Consider the following 17,928-nt stretch of genomic DNA (forward strand, 5'->3'; position numbering starts at 1 on the left):
CCTTAGCGTCGCTGCGAGATACTGCTCATCCAGCTCATCACCGCAACACCGCCGGCGTCGATGCTAGGGTAAGCGTCGTGCCCACTTGCAGCCGGTTTACTGTCGGTGAATTTTTGAAAGTGGAGACGTCCACGCCCGAAACAATGATGTCATTGAGTTCCTCTTCACCTTAGGAAGACGATAAGCACATTTCTGGTTGTGGCACCCAAAGAATTCGCACAAAGACACCCAAAACGCAGGAGCTCAATGTGAACGCGTCCTCACTCGTGAGCGCCTCCCGAGCCGCTGTCTGATGTAATAAATTCAAAGGTCTACCGTACAGGCAGCTTGCATGCCATGTTGCCTGTCATGTCTAACGTGTTAAGGATGCCGTTGCAATGGTAACAAGTAATGTTGTGCTTGAAGAGGCAATGAGACGTGCAAAATAAGGGAGCCCGCGAACGATTTTATATTGTTTTGAATCTTTGCAGGTCTTTTTTGGGGGGAGGCACTTTTACATTTTTTTTGTTTTAGTTTCCCTAAACAACGATGCCTGGAGCGTCCCCCATGTTTCTCTCAGCACAGTGGCGGTCGGTGAATTCTTTAACCGGCTTTGCAGTTTTCATGCTGAAAACGTGACATAGATTTATCCTTTTCTCATTCAGTTAAAAGCTTGGCTAAAGTAAAAAGAAATCTAATGTAATGCCTATTTTAATGGAATGCTGCGATTACATTTACCGTTACATTTACGCAATCAAAGGTTTATGCCTTTTTTGTCATTTCCACTCGCCATAGCTCTGGCGAGTGTCACTATGAGTTCTTCAGTCAACACCTATGTAGGGACTTTACACCTATGTAGAGTGCCTCAAGGCTATCATTCGCCTACGCTCGGGGGCGCGCGCATCCAGGCACTCCTCACCAATGTTTCCGAGCGTTAGAGAGCCCCTTCAAACAGCACTGCCCGGCGAGAGGGAAACGCAACGTTTTCCAATGACCGGCTCTTCGCAGGCCGAGAGTATGTCGGAAACGCGGAGCCACACGAAGCCGGCGAGCGTCGCAAAACTCATTGGCGTGAATGGATGCTATGAGCAACACGGAAGCCTGAGGGATGGTCGCCCCGTGCGGGTGTGTGAACGCGTCGACAAAATTACTCTTGTATAAAACTCGCCGAATTCGACGGATGCTTAGAAACGACGCGTTGAAAGAACCATTGCTGAGTACCGTTAAAGAAGTTTGAAGGAACTGTGGCGCAGTGAATAGCTTGCTGCGCATCTGCTGCCGCCGATACTGGAGTCATGGGTTCGAATCCAATTGACGAAGCTTCTTTTTTCTCTTCTGCACGTGAACATTTTTTCAACATCGCTTGCATGATAGAAATACGTCACTGAAAACTTCGTGACCCATGGCGTACAAGACTTTAGTGTTGAAAGATACTCACAAGTCTTAAAAAAACGCACGTGCCTCAACTGCAGGTCTTCAAAGTGCTGATGAGATACTGAACTTCGTTGCCCGCCACGATGGCTTAGTTGCTAAGGTACTCGGCCGCTGACCCGCAGGTCGCGGGATCGAATCTCGGCTGCGGCGGCTGCATTTCTGAGGGAGGCGAAAATGCTGTAGGCCCATGTGCTCAGATTGGAGTCCACGTTAACGAACCTCAGGTGGTCGAAATTTCTGGAGTCCTCCACTACGGTGTCTGTCATGATCATATGACGGTTTTGAGACGTTGAACCTTGTCACACACTTCGGGTGAGACCCCGCCGATCCAACATCGACGTGCGGCAGACTCGCAGGCTTCCACTTTACGCTTCGGCCTGTGACGCCTGAAAGGCATCGAAGTGGTACATTTCAAACTTATTTGCACGTTGCTCGACTCGTGCGGGGTTGCACGTGTGGTGATGTATGAGCCTTATTTACGTACTCATAAACAGACACGGAGATTTTCTACAAAATGAACACGCGTTTTAATAAAACAAGGGCAAAGGCGGGAGTTAACAAAAATGGCAGAGGAATAAAACTGATACGTGATGAAAAAGAAAAGTTATACAAGAAAGTGTGCTCTAAAAGAACACTACAGGACGTAAAAAACACAAATACGTGAAATGGTAGTAAACTAACGACATAGTGGTAATCGCAAAAGTTACAAGAAAAATTAGATAAAAAGATCATGGTCGCGCTTTTGAATTTCTACGTGCGACGCAGCGCAAACAACTACACATATTTAAAACAGGCTGGTTATAATAAAATGACAGTTAAATAAAGTCGCAATAATGTTCCATACTGACCAGGCCAGCTCTCCGTACACGTAGGGAAGTGGACGGGTGCCGCTGAAGATCTCGCCGGTTCGGTAGACGACGAGGGTTCCCAGAATTGCAGCCGTCTCATTACGTTGCGCGGGTCACTCCATGCTCACCGCCTACGCGAGACTCGTGACACCGACGACCGCACTTCTTGCTGGCTGTACGTCAACTGCCTATTCCGAAGCAGTCCAAACTTTTTCAGGGGCGCACCCATGCTCATTTCATTTTTTTAGACCGCACGTGCCCCTTTCGGTACAGGTGCAGGGAAGAGGAGGCGGCGCCGCACTGGGTCGTTAGTCGCCAGATGTCGTCCTCCCAACCCAAAAGCGCCCTTCCTTGGAAGATGGGGCCCGCGGATGATCCGAAAATTAGAGTCGTTTGTGCCGAACCTCACATATTATTCTATAGATCAATCAATTTTTTTGTTACCACTTATTATTGTGATGGAGGCTGCACTTACGCACATCCTCCCACATCGACTAAAGTGAAGCTCCTCTATCAGCTTTCTATTGGTTTGATTTGAATGTTTTGATACAAAAATTTTATCACTAAAATTATGTTCAACTGCCGCAGCTGCAATGCGGGGCATGTGTGAACTCTTTTGTATCTAACGACCATCAGTACTGCTGCAACCTCGTAATAAAATATACCAGTTTAACCTATAAGTCCGTATTTGTGTGTGCGCCGTATCCAGTTTAAACTTTGAAATGTCAGAACGTAGTGATGCATGTATTGGATCGGTTAAATTTTAACAGAAAAGGCAGGTATTATCAATAAAAAATGAAATGGGAGAGCATCTGATAAGCATTTGTGAAACGTCAGCTAAATTGATATTGTCAAGTGCCTCTAAACGGATGCAAGAAAGAGAGGCACTAATATCCTGAAAGCGGCAATAATATCAAGGCTTTGTTTTTTTGAGGTCTTCCCCACAAAAGGAGCAATGCCGCACTTTGGCTGATAGTGAGCCGGGAAGAAGTTCTGGCCCGCAGCTATCTGCCACCATTTTAATCTACACGTAAAAGGCTCGCACTATCTCGTGACATCACCTATTTCCGACAAGGAATTTTTGGTCGGCCCCAGGAACCAGGGGCGTAGGGACACACTTTTGAGAGGGGGTCATGTCCTTATTTCGAGAGAGAGGAGTTGGGGGCAGCTCTTTGAAATGGTAATTGGTCGCTCTGTTTGCCTTGAGCAAATATCTTCGTTGGGGGTGGGGGGGGGCAAGGGGGTCCATGCTTTTTGTTTTCTCGCTGGCTGCGTCACTACTTGGAACTTATCCAAATGCGCCTCGTTTATCCGAAATACACAAATACACGCTACACAAGAAATCACTTTAACCGCAAGAAAGAATCAATGTGATAGCAACAAATTGAGGGAAACTGGCAGCAAATACTTTTGAATCTGACCTCTTGTGACTCTTGAAAACGCTAGTGCATGAATATACGGCTCATATGGGGACAGCGTTTTTCAGCGCACAGAACGGGCTTTTTTTTACGTGGAAATAAACATCCGTTTATTCGCCCCGCCATGGTAGTCTTGTGGCTAAGGTACTCGGCTGCTGACCCGCAGGACACGGGATGGAATCCTGGCAGCGGCGGCTGCAATTTCGATGGTTTCGAAAACGTTGTAGGTCTGTGTGCTCAGAGTTGGGTGCACGTTAGAGAACCCCAGGTGGGCGATTTATCCGGAGCCCTCCACTACGGCGTCTCTCATATTCATATGGTGCTTTTGGGACGTTGAATGCCTCATATCAACGAATGATCCCCCTAATCTGTGTTCGAGAATTGTGAGCACATTGCCACTTATCCGCCAAACTGAGTCCAACCCAGTTGATGAACAAAACGCAAGCATGGTTTACCGTTTAGGACACTGAAGGTTCAGGTCATGTCCGGCACGTGGATATGGGCACTCGGTAGAGTAATTCGCGATAGCAAGTATTTGGATGAGTATATCGCACTGCGAATACCTTTAATCATTTTTATGAAAGAAATCTATGGCACCTAATACATAACTCGTAGTTTTGTTGGTCAAATTTCATATCGCTATTTGTTACAAATGACTCCATAATGTTTTCGGAGTGCGACTTAAGCTAAATACCAGAAGCGAAAGCTATGTTTTGCTTGCTTTTGAAGAAGCTATCAACACTGTTGAGGGTGGTCTAACTTCGATATCGACAGGCATTCGAGTTTGGTGATCTGATTTAAAACACGAAGTTCTAGAGTTTCAGCCGGCTGCTATGTCTGTGTGCGAGCTTTCGTAGCCTGCCGTGCAGCCATACCGACTGGCTGAATGTGTTGAGTTGTACGTGCGCTTGAAAGCTAGCTTGTCACTTGCATTCAAGCGCACGAAAAAGGCGGTCCAGTGGACAGTCCATCCATGGCTACACTGACCGACCAAGTGGTGGTGAAGCCGCTTGATCGTTCGTGTACTTACGTGATGTCGAATGGGCTAGGCTCGTAAGTGAGCGCAGCCACGTCGCCTCCCCCTAGCTGATCATGTGGCGTTACTTGCAGCACGTAAGACCCAGAGATGAAAAAGCATGGTATGCGAGTGAAGCATTCGAGCTGGCGGAAACCCTTCTCACATTTCTCTGGGTTGTGACAAAAGCCATCTGACTTCTCATTTTTTATTTGTGAAGTATCTTTAGCGAACTTCGATGAGTTTGACCGCACCAATCCATCCGTCAGTCCATCCGTCCGTCCGTCAGTCCATCCGCCCGTCCGTCCGTCCATCCGTCCGTCCGTCCGTCCATTCATCCATCCTTCTATCATTCAATCAATCAATCTATCCGTCAGTCTCTCCGTCCGTCTTGATGCAGATGAATATTAGCCCACCTGGCTGTTTGGACAAGGGAATACATACCAAAATTGGTATGGCATAACACGTCTGCATGTCGAGAGTATGGGACTAGTCATGACAAGAAAATTATGGTATGTATACCATGGATGTCTCAATTTACGTGTCACGGTCTTTCTGCTCCTGCTGTGGTTTCGTTCACATGACATACCGCAAAACTGGTAGGGCACGACATGACTACATGATACGCTCATGATGTGCTCACGGCCGTTTTACTAGCTTCACATATACCAATTTTGGTGTTACGTGACGCGAGTGATTGGCGGAGGTATGTGACTGGCGCAAACAAGATAATTATGACATGCGTGTCATGTGAGAATATTACTACATACCACGCTTACGACGCACTCACGTCCATTTCGCTAGCTTCACATATAATAAATTCGGTATTATGTGACCTGAAGAGACGACGATGTTGAATGACACGTTAAACAATAAAGATGACATGCGTGTCACGGAAAACATGACTACATGATACGCTGAAAGCATGCTCGCGGCCGTTTAGCTAACTTCACATATACGAAATTAGTATTACGTAACGTGAATGAACGACGAGCACAAGTGCCAGGCGCAAACATGATAAATATGACATGAAAGCTATGAAAATCATAGTTTACGTGCGCCTCGTATCGTCGTCCTGATTTAATTGTGACAAACGTTTCATTTGCCGAACGTGAATTATGAACGCTAACTACCTTCCTAAATTGAGTTTGGTATATCATCGATGATTCCTTTGTACGTGGAATCTACCAATTTTTTTTTCGAGGGCTACTCGGTGCTAATTACATTGCGCTGGTGTGCGGTCGTCACTGTGAGGCGAGGAATGACCTTGCGAGACATAAAGTAGCACTTTTATTGAAGAGATATTACGAATAAATATGCCAATCCAGCTCATAGTGATGCTTCCATTATATGTTCAGCTGCGTTACAGAACAAAATAGTAAACAACAGCTGGAATCGGGTCGATGTGATGTTAGACCACAAATGCGTTAGTAGACTAATCCCTGTGTAGGAAATGTGAATCCTCTAGAAATGTTTTCGTCATCATGTACATGAAGCTGATACTTGCTTCTGTGCGATAGCTTAAAAAAAACACTTTTCTGTGACCTTTTCAGATCTTCTAAGTGACCGCACGGTCTACTGTTCTGTGGTTCATACTAAAGCAATAAACTTATCCGTGTTCCTCCCGGAAGGCGTCTGCCACGTATTCGTGGCGCTTGGCTTGACAGCCCCCGATGGAACTGTAAAAGAAGGTACTCTGTCATCTATCTATCTATCTATCTATCTATCTATCTATCTATCTATCTATCTATCTATCTATCTATCTGTCTGCCTGTCTGTCTGTCTGTCTGTCTTTCTATCTGCCTTTTGATTGATTGATTGGTTGATTGAATAATTGATTGATTGATTGGCGAAACTGAGAATTTGTATTGCTTAGTCGCGCTGCCAGAAACTTCAAGCAAACTGGGACCGTAGAGCATCCTCCCAAATACCAAAAGTTATAGCGGCTGGCATAGTAAAAACTTAGCTTCTAGAGCAGGCACAATCTGTAGGAACGAACACACAACGCTCGTCTCTGTGCACTTCTTGATTCCTGTAATTTTAGTTTTTGGTTTTAATCAGAACTAACTATAGAACGCGAACAACCATTAACACTTCGCTCCTTAATTTCGACGTGATCAAATATCACTCACAAAACAAATTACCTCCGTATTGCATGGGCTAATGGATGTATTTGGCTGTGTCGTTTAGATCGGGTGGTGGCTCATGCCACCTAGCCTTAAAGTTAGGTAGTATAACTACGTACTGAAGGATTGAATTTCACTGGGGCCTTGATTGTGGCTACCAATAAGCTACCATCCTCCATACTGTTTCTACCCGTTTAAAGTCTATTTTGCCTTCACTGTCCCTAAACCCTATTTCTTTGTAAAATTCCGCGCCATCCTCGTGGACTTTAAGTTCGAGCTTATTTACAGAGCATTTCGTAAATCCTCAGCTGGTTTCTCCTCCTCTGCACACCCACTACATAACGTGTCGGTGCCTTCGTATTTGGATCAGTACGTCATCGTCTGCTCTACTCCCGTTCTGGCCTCAAACAAAACAGAAGTACCCAGAGAATTATCGTAGATCTTTTCTTTCAAAATTTCCAGCTTGAAAGTTCCGTAAATCTCCTGTGATGATTTTATAAGAATTCAAACTATACCATGTACCTCTCTGTTTTTCTTCACTTTCTTAAGGAATGTTTTCTTTTGGGTTAGTATTCTGCCGTTGTAGACGAAATACTTGCTTGACGATTTTCGAGTTTGCTTCCTCCAATTAGTGTCAACAATCTTTATGCACAAGTAGCTGAAAAATTTCCTAGTTCAACGCACCTCCCACCTTTCCCAATCGTTCCTCTAATTTCATCTTGCTGCTAGCTTTTCTGTACTATAACGTTGTCCAGCCCACGTCACCCTGTTTTTACTGGTTTAGGGTATACCTGTGTGCCCCAACAGCAAGTCTACCGGTGCCACGTTGTTTATTTTTCACTCTTCCTTGAACCTCTGATTTCCTGCACAAGACTACATTTCCGAACGTCATACCCAGGACCATGACACATTCCCGAATTCCTCTCACAACGTTATACCTATTGTCGTTCCACACAGTGCCACTTTTTTCTTTACAGCTGCATTCCTGTTGCCCTTAGTCATTATGTATATTCCATGCTCTCTCAGGTACTCGGCCCCGTTGCATATTCATATGCTAAAATATTTGCATTCATCAACTATTTCTAGCGGGAAGTCTTGTGTCTTATGCTCACCGCCTTCTTTACAAGTAAAAAATATGATTGCCAATTTTTCCTAACTGAACTTCAGATTGAAGCTGTCTCCCCTGTTTCCGCAGATGTTTATCAATAGCTGAAGATCTTCCCTGTTGTCGGCCACTAAAACCATATCATATGCATACATCGATACTGGTAATGATTGTTCAACGTGTTTTCCTCAATTTAATGGCAAAAGAGAGGTTGTAGCCGAGTAGACTTCCCTCTAATTTGGCCTCTAGCTCTGTAGATAAAGCATAAATAACAAAAGTGGCGAAAGACACTTCTGTGAACGCCAGCGTTTTATACCTTTTCTTTTCTTTTTATAACTACCTTGCTCTTTTGATAGATATCCTTTAAAAGATTAGTTATTTCTTCTTCCACGGGCAGTATGTCTAGTATTCACCGCAAATCTTATTGACTTATACTACCGTAAGCTCCCGTGGTATATAAAAATCCCAGCCCCAATGGCCTGTGTGCTTTTCAGCTACTTCAATATACTGCATCAATGAAAATAGATTGTCCTCCAACCTCTTTCGTTTACGGGACTCATTTCGTAGTTCTCTCAGCACCCCCTCGTTCTACACCCATGTCTGTATTTTTTACTCTCTGCATCAGCAGCCTGTAAACTACTGATTTCACTGATACAGGATGGTAGTTGCTTACATCAGCTTTGTCTTTCTTTCCTTTACAGATCATGCTTATCATGCTTAGTTTCCACCTGTCGAGGGCTTCACCATTCATTATTGCTTTGCTCGCTGCCTCCCTTATTGTTTGCTTAGAGTGTGGGCCTAGATTCTTTATCAGTGTAACGGGGTTTATTTGCAGAGCAGAACGCAGAAAGCGAAGCAGTCAGCAGCGTTGGGCCAAGCGCAGCAAGCACGAGCTTATGCCGATGGCGATGCCCCTGATGCTCCGAGAAATGCCGCTGAAGCTCTTCTTCTTCACTACAATCGCCCTCCGCACAAAAAAACGCCATCCTGGTGGATTAGAGAGAAGAAACGACTAATGGGTCGTAATATGGCTTGAGACGAGAGATGTGGACAGTGTCGCGGCCGCGGTAGCGTAGGCCTGTGGATGGGATGATGGGCTCCACGACATAGTTGACGAGTGACGTTTGCTCTACAACGCGGTATGGCCCGGTGTATTTGGGAAGAAGTTTTGCGGAGCGGCCAGGCGCGGTAGCAGGTGCCCGAAGCCATACCAATGAACCAGGTGGAAAGTTTGGAGCCGAATGGTCCCCAGTCTGGCGGGATTGCTGCTGCCACTGGTCATCGGTAGAAAAAGAGCGGGCAAGCTTCAGCATGTCGGGCAGCTTCAGACAGAGTTGTACTTTCGGACTCATAAGGTTTATATGAAAGAATAGTGTCTACTGTATTTGAAGGTTCTCGTCCATACAGAAGGAAGTATGGCGAAAACCCAGTAGTAGCTTGTATGGCAGTATTATACGCGTAAGTGACGAACGGGAGAACTTGGTCCCAATTTGAAGGATCAGAGACGACGTACATCGACAGCCTCCTGCCAAGAACACGGTTGAAGCGCTCCGTCATGCCATTCATTTGAAGGTGGTACGCTGTACTTGTGTGGTGTACGATTCGGCATTCGTTGAGTAGTGCCTTCAAGGCGTCAGAAAGGAAGGCACGGCTTCTGTCACTTAAGAGTTTGCGAGGGGCACCATGACGCAGAATGAAACGTTGCAACAGAAACGTTCCAACGTCACGGGCTGTGGCAGTCGGCAGCGCGGCTGTTTCGGCATAGCGTGTCAGATGGTCTATCGCAACAACAATCCAGCGATCACCAGCTAGAGTTGATGGTAGTGGTCCGTAAATGTCAATGCCGACGCGATCAAAAGGTCGACTAGGACAAGGAAGAGGTTGTGACGGGTAGACTTGCCCGGGAGGTAACTTTTGTCGTTAGCACTGAGCACACGAGCGAATGAATTTTCGCACGTAGTTATACATGCCACGCCAATAAAATCTGAGTCGAAGCCTAGCGTATGTCTTGAAGAGGCCTGCGTGGGCGCACTGTGGGTCCGCGTGAAAAGCTTCGCAGATAGCAGCTCGAAGATGGCGGGGTATCACAAGGAGACAATTGCGACCGTCAGAAAGGTAGTTGCGTCGATAAAGAAGATCATCCCTTATGCAAACGTTGCTAGCCTGGCGGCGGAGAGCGCGAGACGGCGAAGGAGTGAGAGGATTAGAAATAATGCTTATGAGGCCACTGATCCAGGGATCCTTTCGTTGTTCTACCGTCATGTTGCGCAAGGCGGATGACGCAACTGCAGGCTCGAGGGAAGAGAGGCAAACACCTTCATCCGATATGGGTGAGCGAGAAAGGGCATCGGCGTCCGTGTGCTTACGACCAGATCTGTAAATAACGCGGATGTCGTATTCCTGAAGTTTGAGCGCCCAGCGAGCAAGTCGTCCGGAAGGGTCTTTAAGTGTGGACAGCCAACAAAGGGCATGGTGGTCAGTGACGACGTCGATTGCGTGACCATACAGGTAGGGGCGAAATTTTCCAAGGGCCCAAATAATAGCTAAACACTCTTTCTCGGTCACGGAGTAGTTAGCCTCGGCTTTCGTCAAAGTTCGGCTTGCGTAGGCGACGACATATTCATCAAACCCTGCCTTTCGTTGCGCGAGTACAGCGCCAAGTCCAACGCCGCTGGCATCAGTATGAACCTCCGTGGGAGCGGCAGGATCGTAGTGGCGGAGGATGGGTGGTGAAGTCAGCAGGTAGCGTAATTTAGTGAATGCATTGTCGCATGCTGGTGACCGAGTGGAAAGGTCCTTGTCGCCGCTAAGAAGCTCCGTAACGGAATTTTGCTTCCGTATACGGAATCAAAATTTCTAATAAAGCGTCGGAAGTATGACGACAAGCCGACAAAACTTCTACGTTCTTTCAAGTTCTTTGGCTTCGGAAAATCAGCGACTGCTCGAAGCTTGGCGGGGTCGGGAAGTACGCCGTCCCGCGATACGACGTGGCCAAGAATGGTGAGCTGCCGGGCACCAAAACGACACTTCTTGAGGTTGAGTTGAAGGCCGGCGTCGGTGAGACGTTTGAGGGTGTGCTCGAGATGATTTAAATGGGTGTCGAAATCGGTGGAAAAGACAACTACATCATCGAGGTAGCATAAACATGTGTTCCACTTGAGGCCTCGTAAAATAGTGTTCATCATTCTTTCAAAAGTGGCTGGAGCAATACAAAGGCCGAAAGGCATAACAGTAAACTCGTATGATCCATCAGGTGTGACGAATGCTGTTTTCGGTTGGTCAGTTGCTTCCATAGGAACTTGCCAGTATCCAGACCGTAAATCCAACGATGAGAAGTATTCTGCTCCCTGCAAACAGTCAAGGGCGTCGTCTATTCGCGGTAACGGGTAAACCTCCTTGCGGGTGATCTTGTTTAAACGTCGATAGTCCACACTCCCGATAGTCCAGCCGTCCTTCTTCTTAACAAGAACGACCGGTGACGCCCAGGGACTGTTAGAAGGCTGTACAATACCCCGCTGGAGCATGTCAGCAACCTGGTTGTCAATAACATGGCGCTCAGACGCTGAGACTCGGTAGGGGCGCTGCGCTGCCGTAGAGGCGTGTGGCTTCCTGTGTCAATCTTGTGAGATATGTTCGATGTGCGACTGAGGCCAGAAGCGTGGCTGTCAAAAGAAGTACGAAACTTTTGCAGCAGGTTCACTAACTGGCTTCGTTCTGAAGGAGACGTTGCGACATCGATGAAGCGGTGAAAAGCGTCAAGGAGCGACTGGTCAATAACAGAGTCAGAAATGAGTGTGCTGTGTCCGAAGAAAGTAAACTAGATGGAGCGTCAAAAATGTGACGGGCGTCGATCGGATGCACGTGACCGAGACATTCACCATATAATAAATGTAAAGGCCCTTCTAGCGTATTGTACACGAGCGTCTTCGTGACGCCGTGGTGGAGAGTAAGGAGAGGAATGGGCAGTGGAGAACATTTGCGTTGAATGAACAGGGCAGAGGGCGTAAATAAAACATCACCGTCGCAAATAGCGTCACACGACACAGTCACCAGCAGAGAAGAACGCGTTGGTACGGTGGTGTCGTCGGAAACAGACAGTTTATAACACGGCAGGGAGGCTTCGACAGCGTCAACATCAGGAAGTGCAGATAGCTCAAGTTCAGGGTGACAGCATTCAATGACGGCATTATTATTCACAAGGAAGTCTCAGCCGAACATCATGTCATGGGAACACGAGGGCAGCACTACGAATTCGACGATATACACAATCCCTTCGATGACGACTGGTGTGGTACAGGCTGCGAGAGGTGTTACACTTTGTGCGTTAGCCGTTCCAAGAGAGAGGCCGGATAATGGCGTCAGTACTTTGCGGAGTTTGCGGCACAGGTTGATGGAAAGGACGGATAGAACAGCTCCGGTGTCGACCAGCGCCATAACGACAATACCATCAACTGACACTTCAATGACGTTAGCTGGACAGGGGCGAGGACTTGTGCATGGCGAAGGCGACGCAGTTCGTGCCTCGGGAACTGCGGCCGTTAGTTTTCCTTGTCGGTGGGTCCGGAACGGCGACGCATAAGGGAAAGCGAACGTCGACGTGCTGATGGGGAGCCGCGGGTCGAGCCGTGTGGACGATCAGAAGGAAAGGAAGATGAAGGAGGGCTTGAAGGCGTAGAAGAAAACTGAGGGTCGAAAGAGGGCATTCGTCGAGTGTTCTGAGCAGCCTTGCGACGACAACAATAACTTGCCACGTGGCCAACACCACCACAAGCAAAACATATGGGATGGTTGTCGTGGGTCCGCCATTCGTCGGAGTAGACTCCGACTTGCGGCTGGGGGGCAGACAACTGCGGCCGAGGTGGTATGGGCATAGGCGGCGGGGAATAGGTCGGCGGCGAAATGGGCGGCGGCGAATACATAGGCGCTGGCTGGAGCGCAGGCTGTCGAGGTCGAGAAACGGCCTCGGAGTACGTGAGAGGTGCAGCGACTGGGGGCGGTTCACGGGCGGGAGGAAGAGCTTGTGCGACCTGGTCTTGAATGAAGTCGAGGAGAGTTGATGTCAATCTGCGTGGTTGATCGGGTACGCAGAACATCAAAGAGAGCTGACGAGCGACCTCAGCGCGGATGAACTCTTGGATCTTGGAGAGAAGAGGGGCATGGTCCTCTCCTATGCCAAGGGTGCAAAGGCTGGACGAAGAGTCGTCGGGCTCCGAGGGACGTCGGGTGGAAAGACGTTGCCTGTGCAACTCGTCAAAACTCTGGCATAACTCGGTCAGTTCTAGGACAGCGCGAGGACTCTTAGAAAGCAACATTTGGAAAGTGTCGTTCTCAATGCCCTTCATGATATGCTTGATCTTAAGCTCTTCGGACATCGACTCGTTGACTCGCTTGCAAAGGTCCAAAACGTCCTCAATATAGCTTGTGAAATTTTCACCAAGCTGCTGGGACCGAGTATGTAAGCGTTGTTCGGCACGTCGTTTGCGTACCTCAGGCCGCCTGAAAACTTATGTGAGGCTCGTTTTGAAGACCGACCACGTAGGGAGTTCCGCTTCATGGTTTATAAACCTCAGCTTGGCCACATTCGACAGGTAGAAGGAGACGTAGGTCAAGCGCAGCAAGCACGAGCTTATGCCGATGACGATGCCCCTGATGCGCCGAGAAATGCCGCTGAAGCTCCTCTTCCTCACTACAATTAGATTTATTGAGATACCGTCAGGGCCTGATGTTATTTGGAATTCTCTTTTCCGCCCTTTCCCAATTTTCTTTTCCAAGTGGAGCCACTGTGCTAAGTGTTCCATCCTCATCCAGCATGATGCATGCTGCAGTTCCTTGGATTTTAAATTTTTCTATCATCATTATTCTTATATATTCCATTGCGTCATCCTCTTTCTAGCCTATCCCCATGAACTGTAGTTATAACCCTCTGTGTCGTGTTTTTCTTATTTCTTAGAAAATTGAGACGGTTCTAAAATTTTGCAGTTGTAGTCAAAATTTCCGGAGCCCTCTACTGCGGCTTCTCCCATTATCTTATAGTGGTTTTGGAACGTTAAATCGAACTTATCAATCAATCAATCACTCAAAATTGATATGTGAGGTTTAACGTCCCAAAACCACCACATGATTATGAGTGACGCCGTAGTGGAGGGCTCCGGAAATTTCGAGCACGTGTGGTTATTTAACGTACATCCAAATCTGAGCACACAGGCCTACAACATTTCCGCCTCAATCAAAAACGCAGTCGACGCAGCTGGGATTCGAACCCGCGACCTTCGGGTCAGCAGTCGAGTACATTAGCCACTGAACCATCACGGTGGTGCATTAATCAATCAAAAGTTTTCAGCTGTTTTTCTATCCTTTTTCTTTACTTCCGTCATCCATTGGACCCCTTTCTAGTCGTCTAAACGATCAGATGGACGCTTCTTTTCACCAGCTCGAAAGGTGTTCCCATTTTTTACATCACATTTAGGTTCACTCCTCTGTTTACCATACCTGTGTTCCCTGGAGGCTTCCTGACGTCTTACTATGATTCTCTTGACTTCCTCGTTTCACCAGCTTCTGGGTTTGCATCTTCTCTACCCGGTTGATTTGACTCGTACATTAGCAAGCTCCAACTCAAACAATCGAGTGAGATTTATGTACGTCCAATCTGTTTTAGTATCCTCGGTGCATAATTTTTCTAATCTTTTTAGTCGCTTTTTCTCTTTGGCTTTCTGAATAAATATTACCTATTGGTTGCTCATAATGCCTCCTCCCCATTTTAATTTTTTTATAAAACTCAGCTTGGTACGTTTGTGATCACTACCTATTCTTCTGTACCCATGTTATTCTATGTTTATCATTCTTAGCCAATCATACATCCCATGTGCCATGATTGAGTGATCTATAGTCGACTACAGCCGTCCTATTTTCTTTTGCACTTCTCGGTTCTGTTGCGAATTCAGAAATCATGCCTTTCACACATATCCATTATCATTCTCCCTGTTGGGTAAGTGTATCTTTTCATATTTGTTGTGTGTGCATTCATATCTCCTAATAAAACTACGTCACTCCCTTTCCCTAGTTCACCAATGTCATTTTCTACGCACTGCATGATTTCTTGGTTTTACTCTCTGGCTTTGCTCCTGTATACAAGTATACAAAACCCAGAAGCGTCATCTGTCCTGCCATTTTCCTCTTTAGCCAGAAATGTTTCCTGCACTTCTGCTTCACCCTTTGTCAGTCTGTACTTTTATGAATAAATGCCCGAAAACCATCCCCCTTTCTGCTGCTTTCTGTTCTAATAGAATATTCCATGCGTAGTATATTTGCTGTTCTTCTATCTCTCCCCACTTAAACCCATTTATGCCGCCCTGCATGTTACCCTACGTAAGGATTTGCTCGGTCCTCGTGCCTACGTCAATTTCTCTGCCGGACTTGACATATCAAAACCACCTATCAAAAAGTCCGACCGTACGACTATCAAAAATGTACGACCTATCAAAAAGTCCTCCAGGTTTTTTTCCTCGTTACTAGCTATCCTATACCACGAACTTCCCACGTGCCCCCAAAAACGTTGCTGCGCGTCCTGCAAGTCACCAACCAACCCAACGACGTAGCCTCCTATCGAAGTGAATTCTGTCTTGTTGAAAACCACCCAACCCATGCGTCTCTATGTTCTGTATAGCTTTAGTTGTGAGTTTCGCGCTCACCTGCTTCATAACTGCTTTCAGCCTATGTCCTCTGAACGTCCCTACTGAAACCCTCTTGTCACCTCGGCCTTCTCTTTTATTGCTTCTGCGTGTTGATTTATATTCGAGTCCTCGGCGATTATCACATGCTGTGACTTATCTGCCATGGTGTCCCGCCGCCGGATGTTATTTGCGCTTTGTAACACCAACTGGTTTGTCCCCTCCCATCCTCACCACTACTTGACGAAAACTGGGTATCGTTACCGTTGATCTGGTTAAACCTGTGTTTTAGAACCTGTATTGTCTTTCTTTTCGACCGTTCTGGGTGATGGTGCTCTACCGTTCTCCCCATCGGCTGCATTTTTGTTCACCTTCGCCAGTGCCTCGTCAGCTGACCTAAGCCTTTCTACCATAGCCTTCTTTTTTTTTTCCTCTGTCGCCAAGGCAGTCTCCAGCTTGGTGATTCGCGTCAGTTCATTCATGAAAACCGTCGTTTTCTCTATTTTTTTCGAACTTACATTGTCTACACTTCGCGTTAGCTTTTTCTGCATTTACGTCCGCATTACCCTCCATTTTTTATCCCAATCCGCGCCCTGAACATTTTACTTTCTTTTTCACATTGTATTTTTTTGAACGACTTTTCGAAACAAGTTCACCAGTGTCCACGAGCAGCTGAATAGACCAACTCGATTATTGCAAGACGCGGAATACAATGAACTTAGTAGTAGTAAACAACTTTATTAAGGCAGCTGACGGTTTCCTAAGTGGCGAGGGCTGTCAGGCCATGCCTGGTCGCCACCTCGTCAGCGCGTTTGATGGCCCGGAGCTGGGTGTCCAGGCTTGTGGTCGTGAGGATTCTCTCCCAGGCCTCACTTGAAGGTGACTGTCCTAGGAGGTTTGGTGGGGGAGGGTCCTTGCTGCATCCCCAGATGATGTGATCCAAGGTTGCGGTCTGGGTCTTGCAAAGGGTGCACGTAGATGTGAATAAGGCAGGGTATATGTGCCTGTATATGTACGGGGAAGGGAATGAGTTCGTTTGAAGCCGCCGCCAAGTGATTTGTTGAGCTTTGTTTAGTTCCGGGTGCGGGGGTGGTCTGGTTTGCCTTGATAGCTTGTAGTACTGTGTGATGTCGTGAAAGGTGATGAGTGCTTCAGTTGCTTCGATATCGTGGTCCGAAGTCTGGCCCACCGCTCGGCATACGAGTCCTCGAGCTTGTCTGTGGGCGGCTTCGTTGCCCGGGTTTCCTGCGTGCGCTGGGACCCAGATGAGTTGGATTAAACGAGGATCGTCATCGTCGGTGCTGCTGGCAGTAGTGTCGCCTGAGGCGTTGCGTGCCGCTCGGGGCAGAGGACGGAGGATGCGCGCCGTGGTTGGGGAAACAGTGCCCCGGGCAAATCGGATGATAGCAGATTTGGAGTCACTGATAATTGTTTCAAAACCGGCCATTGCGGCGAGTGCTATGGCAGCTTCTTCGGCCTCGGTTGGGTCTTGTGTGCGTATGGAGCCGGCGCACCTCGTGGTAGGCTCTATATCGACTGGGGTACGTTTCGACGAGACGTTGATTGCAAAGGCTTGTTTGGGGGTTGGGTAGCTTGCCGCGTCGACGTGAGCCACTTTTGTGTTCGTACCATAGGTATTGTGAAGGTTTCTGGCGCGGGCTGATCGTCTACCGTCATGAATGCCGGCCAGCATGTTTTTCGGCAGCGGCTGCACAATGAAGCGCTGTCTGAGGAGAGGCGGTAGCGAGATCAAGTCTTGTCCGCTTGGTGACGAGGGAATTCCGATTCGTTGAAGTATCCATCTTCCGGTTTTACTACCACGCAATCGTTCAATTTGTGCAGTTCGGTGAGCCTCGATAAGTTCATCTATTGTATTGTGAATTCCAAGGCTGAGGAGGTGCATGGTCGATGTGGTGCGGGAGAGGCCCAAAGCGATCTTGTGGACTGTGCGAATAAGTCTGTCTACTTTTTCTTTTTCAGCCTGGAGGAGTCGTAGGTACGGTAAGGCATAAGTTATTCTTGTGGTTACGAAGGCGTTTAACAGCTGGAGAAGTTCCTTTTCTTTCATGCCGTGTTTCCGCGCGGAGATTCTTCCTAACAGACGGGCAGTCTGAGTGACGGTGACCGCAAGCCTCTCTAGTGCGACGGTATTGCCCCTGCCGGCTTGTACGTGAAGGCCGAGTACCCGCATGTGCTGCACTATCGGTATTTCGGATCCGGCCATTCTGAGAGTGATGGTTGGTAGTGGCGGGTGTTTAACCTTACGGTAGTCAGGAGGACGAAGAAGGAGGAGTTCAGATTTCTCCACTGAGCATTCGAGACCTGCACACGCGACG

Source organism: Rhipicephalus microplus, chromosome 9 (genome assembly GCF_043290135.1).
Source record: "Rhipicephalus microplus isolate Deutch F79 chromosome 9, USDA_Rmic, whole genome shotgun sequence".
Classification (NCBI taxonomy): Eukaryota; Metazoa; Arthropoda; class Arachnida; order Ixodida; family Ixodidae; genus Rhipicephalus; species Rhipicephalus microplus.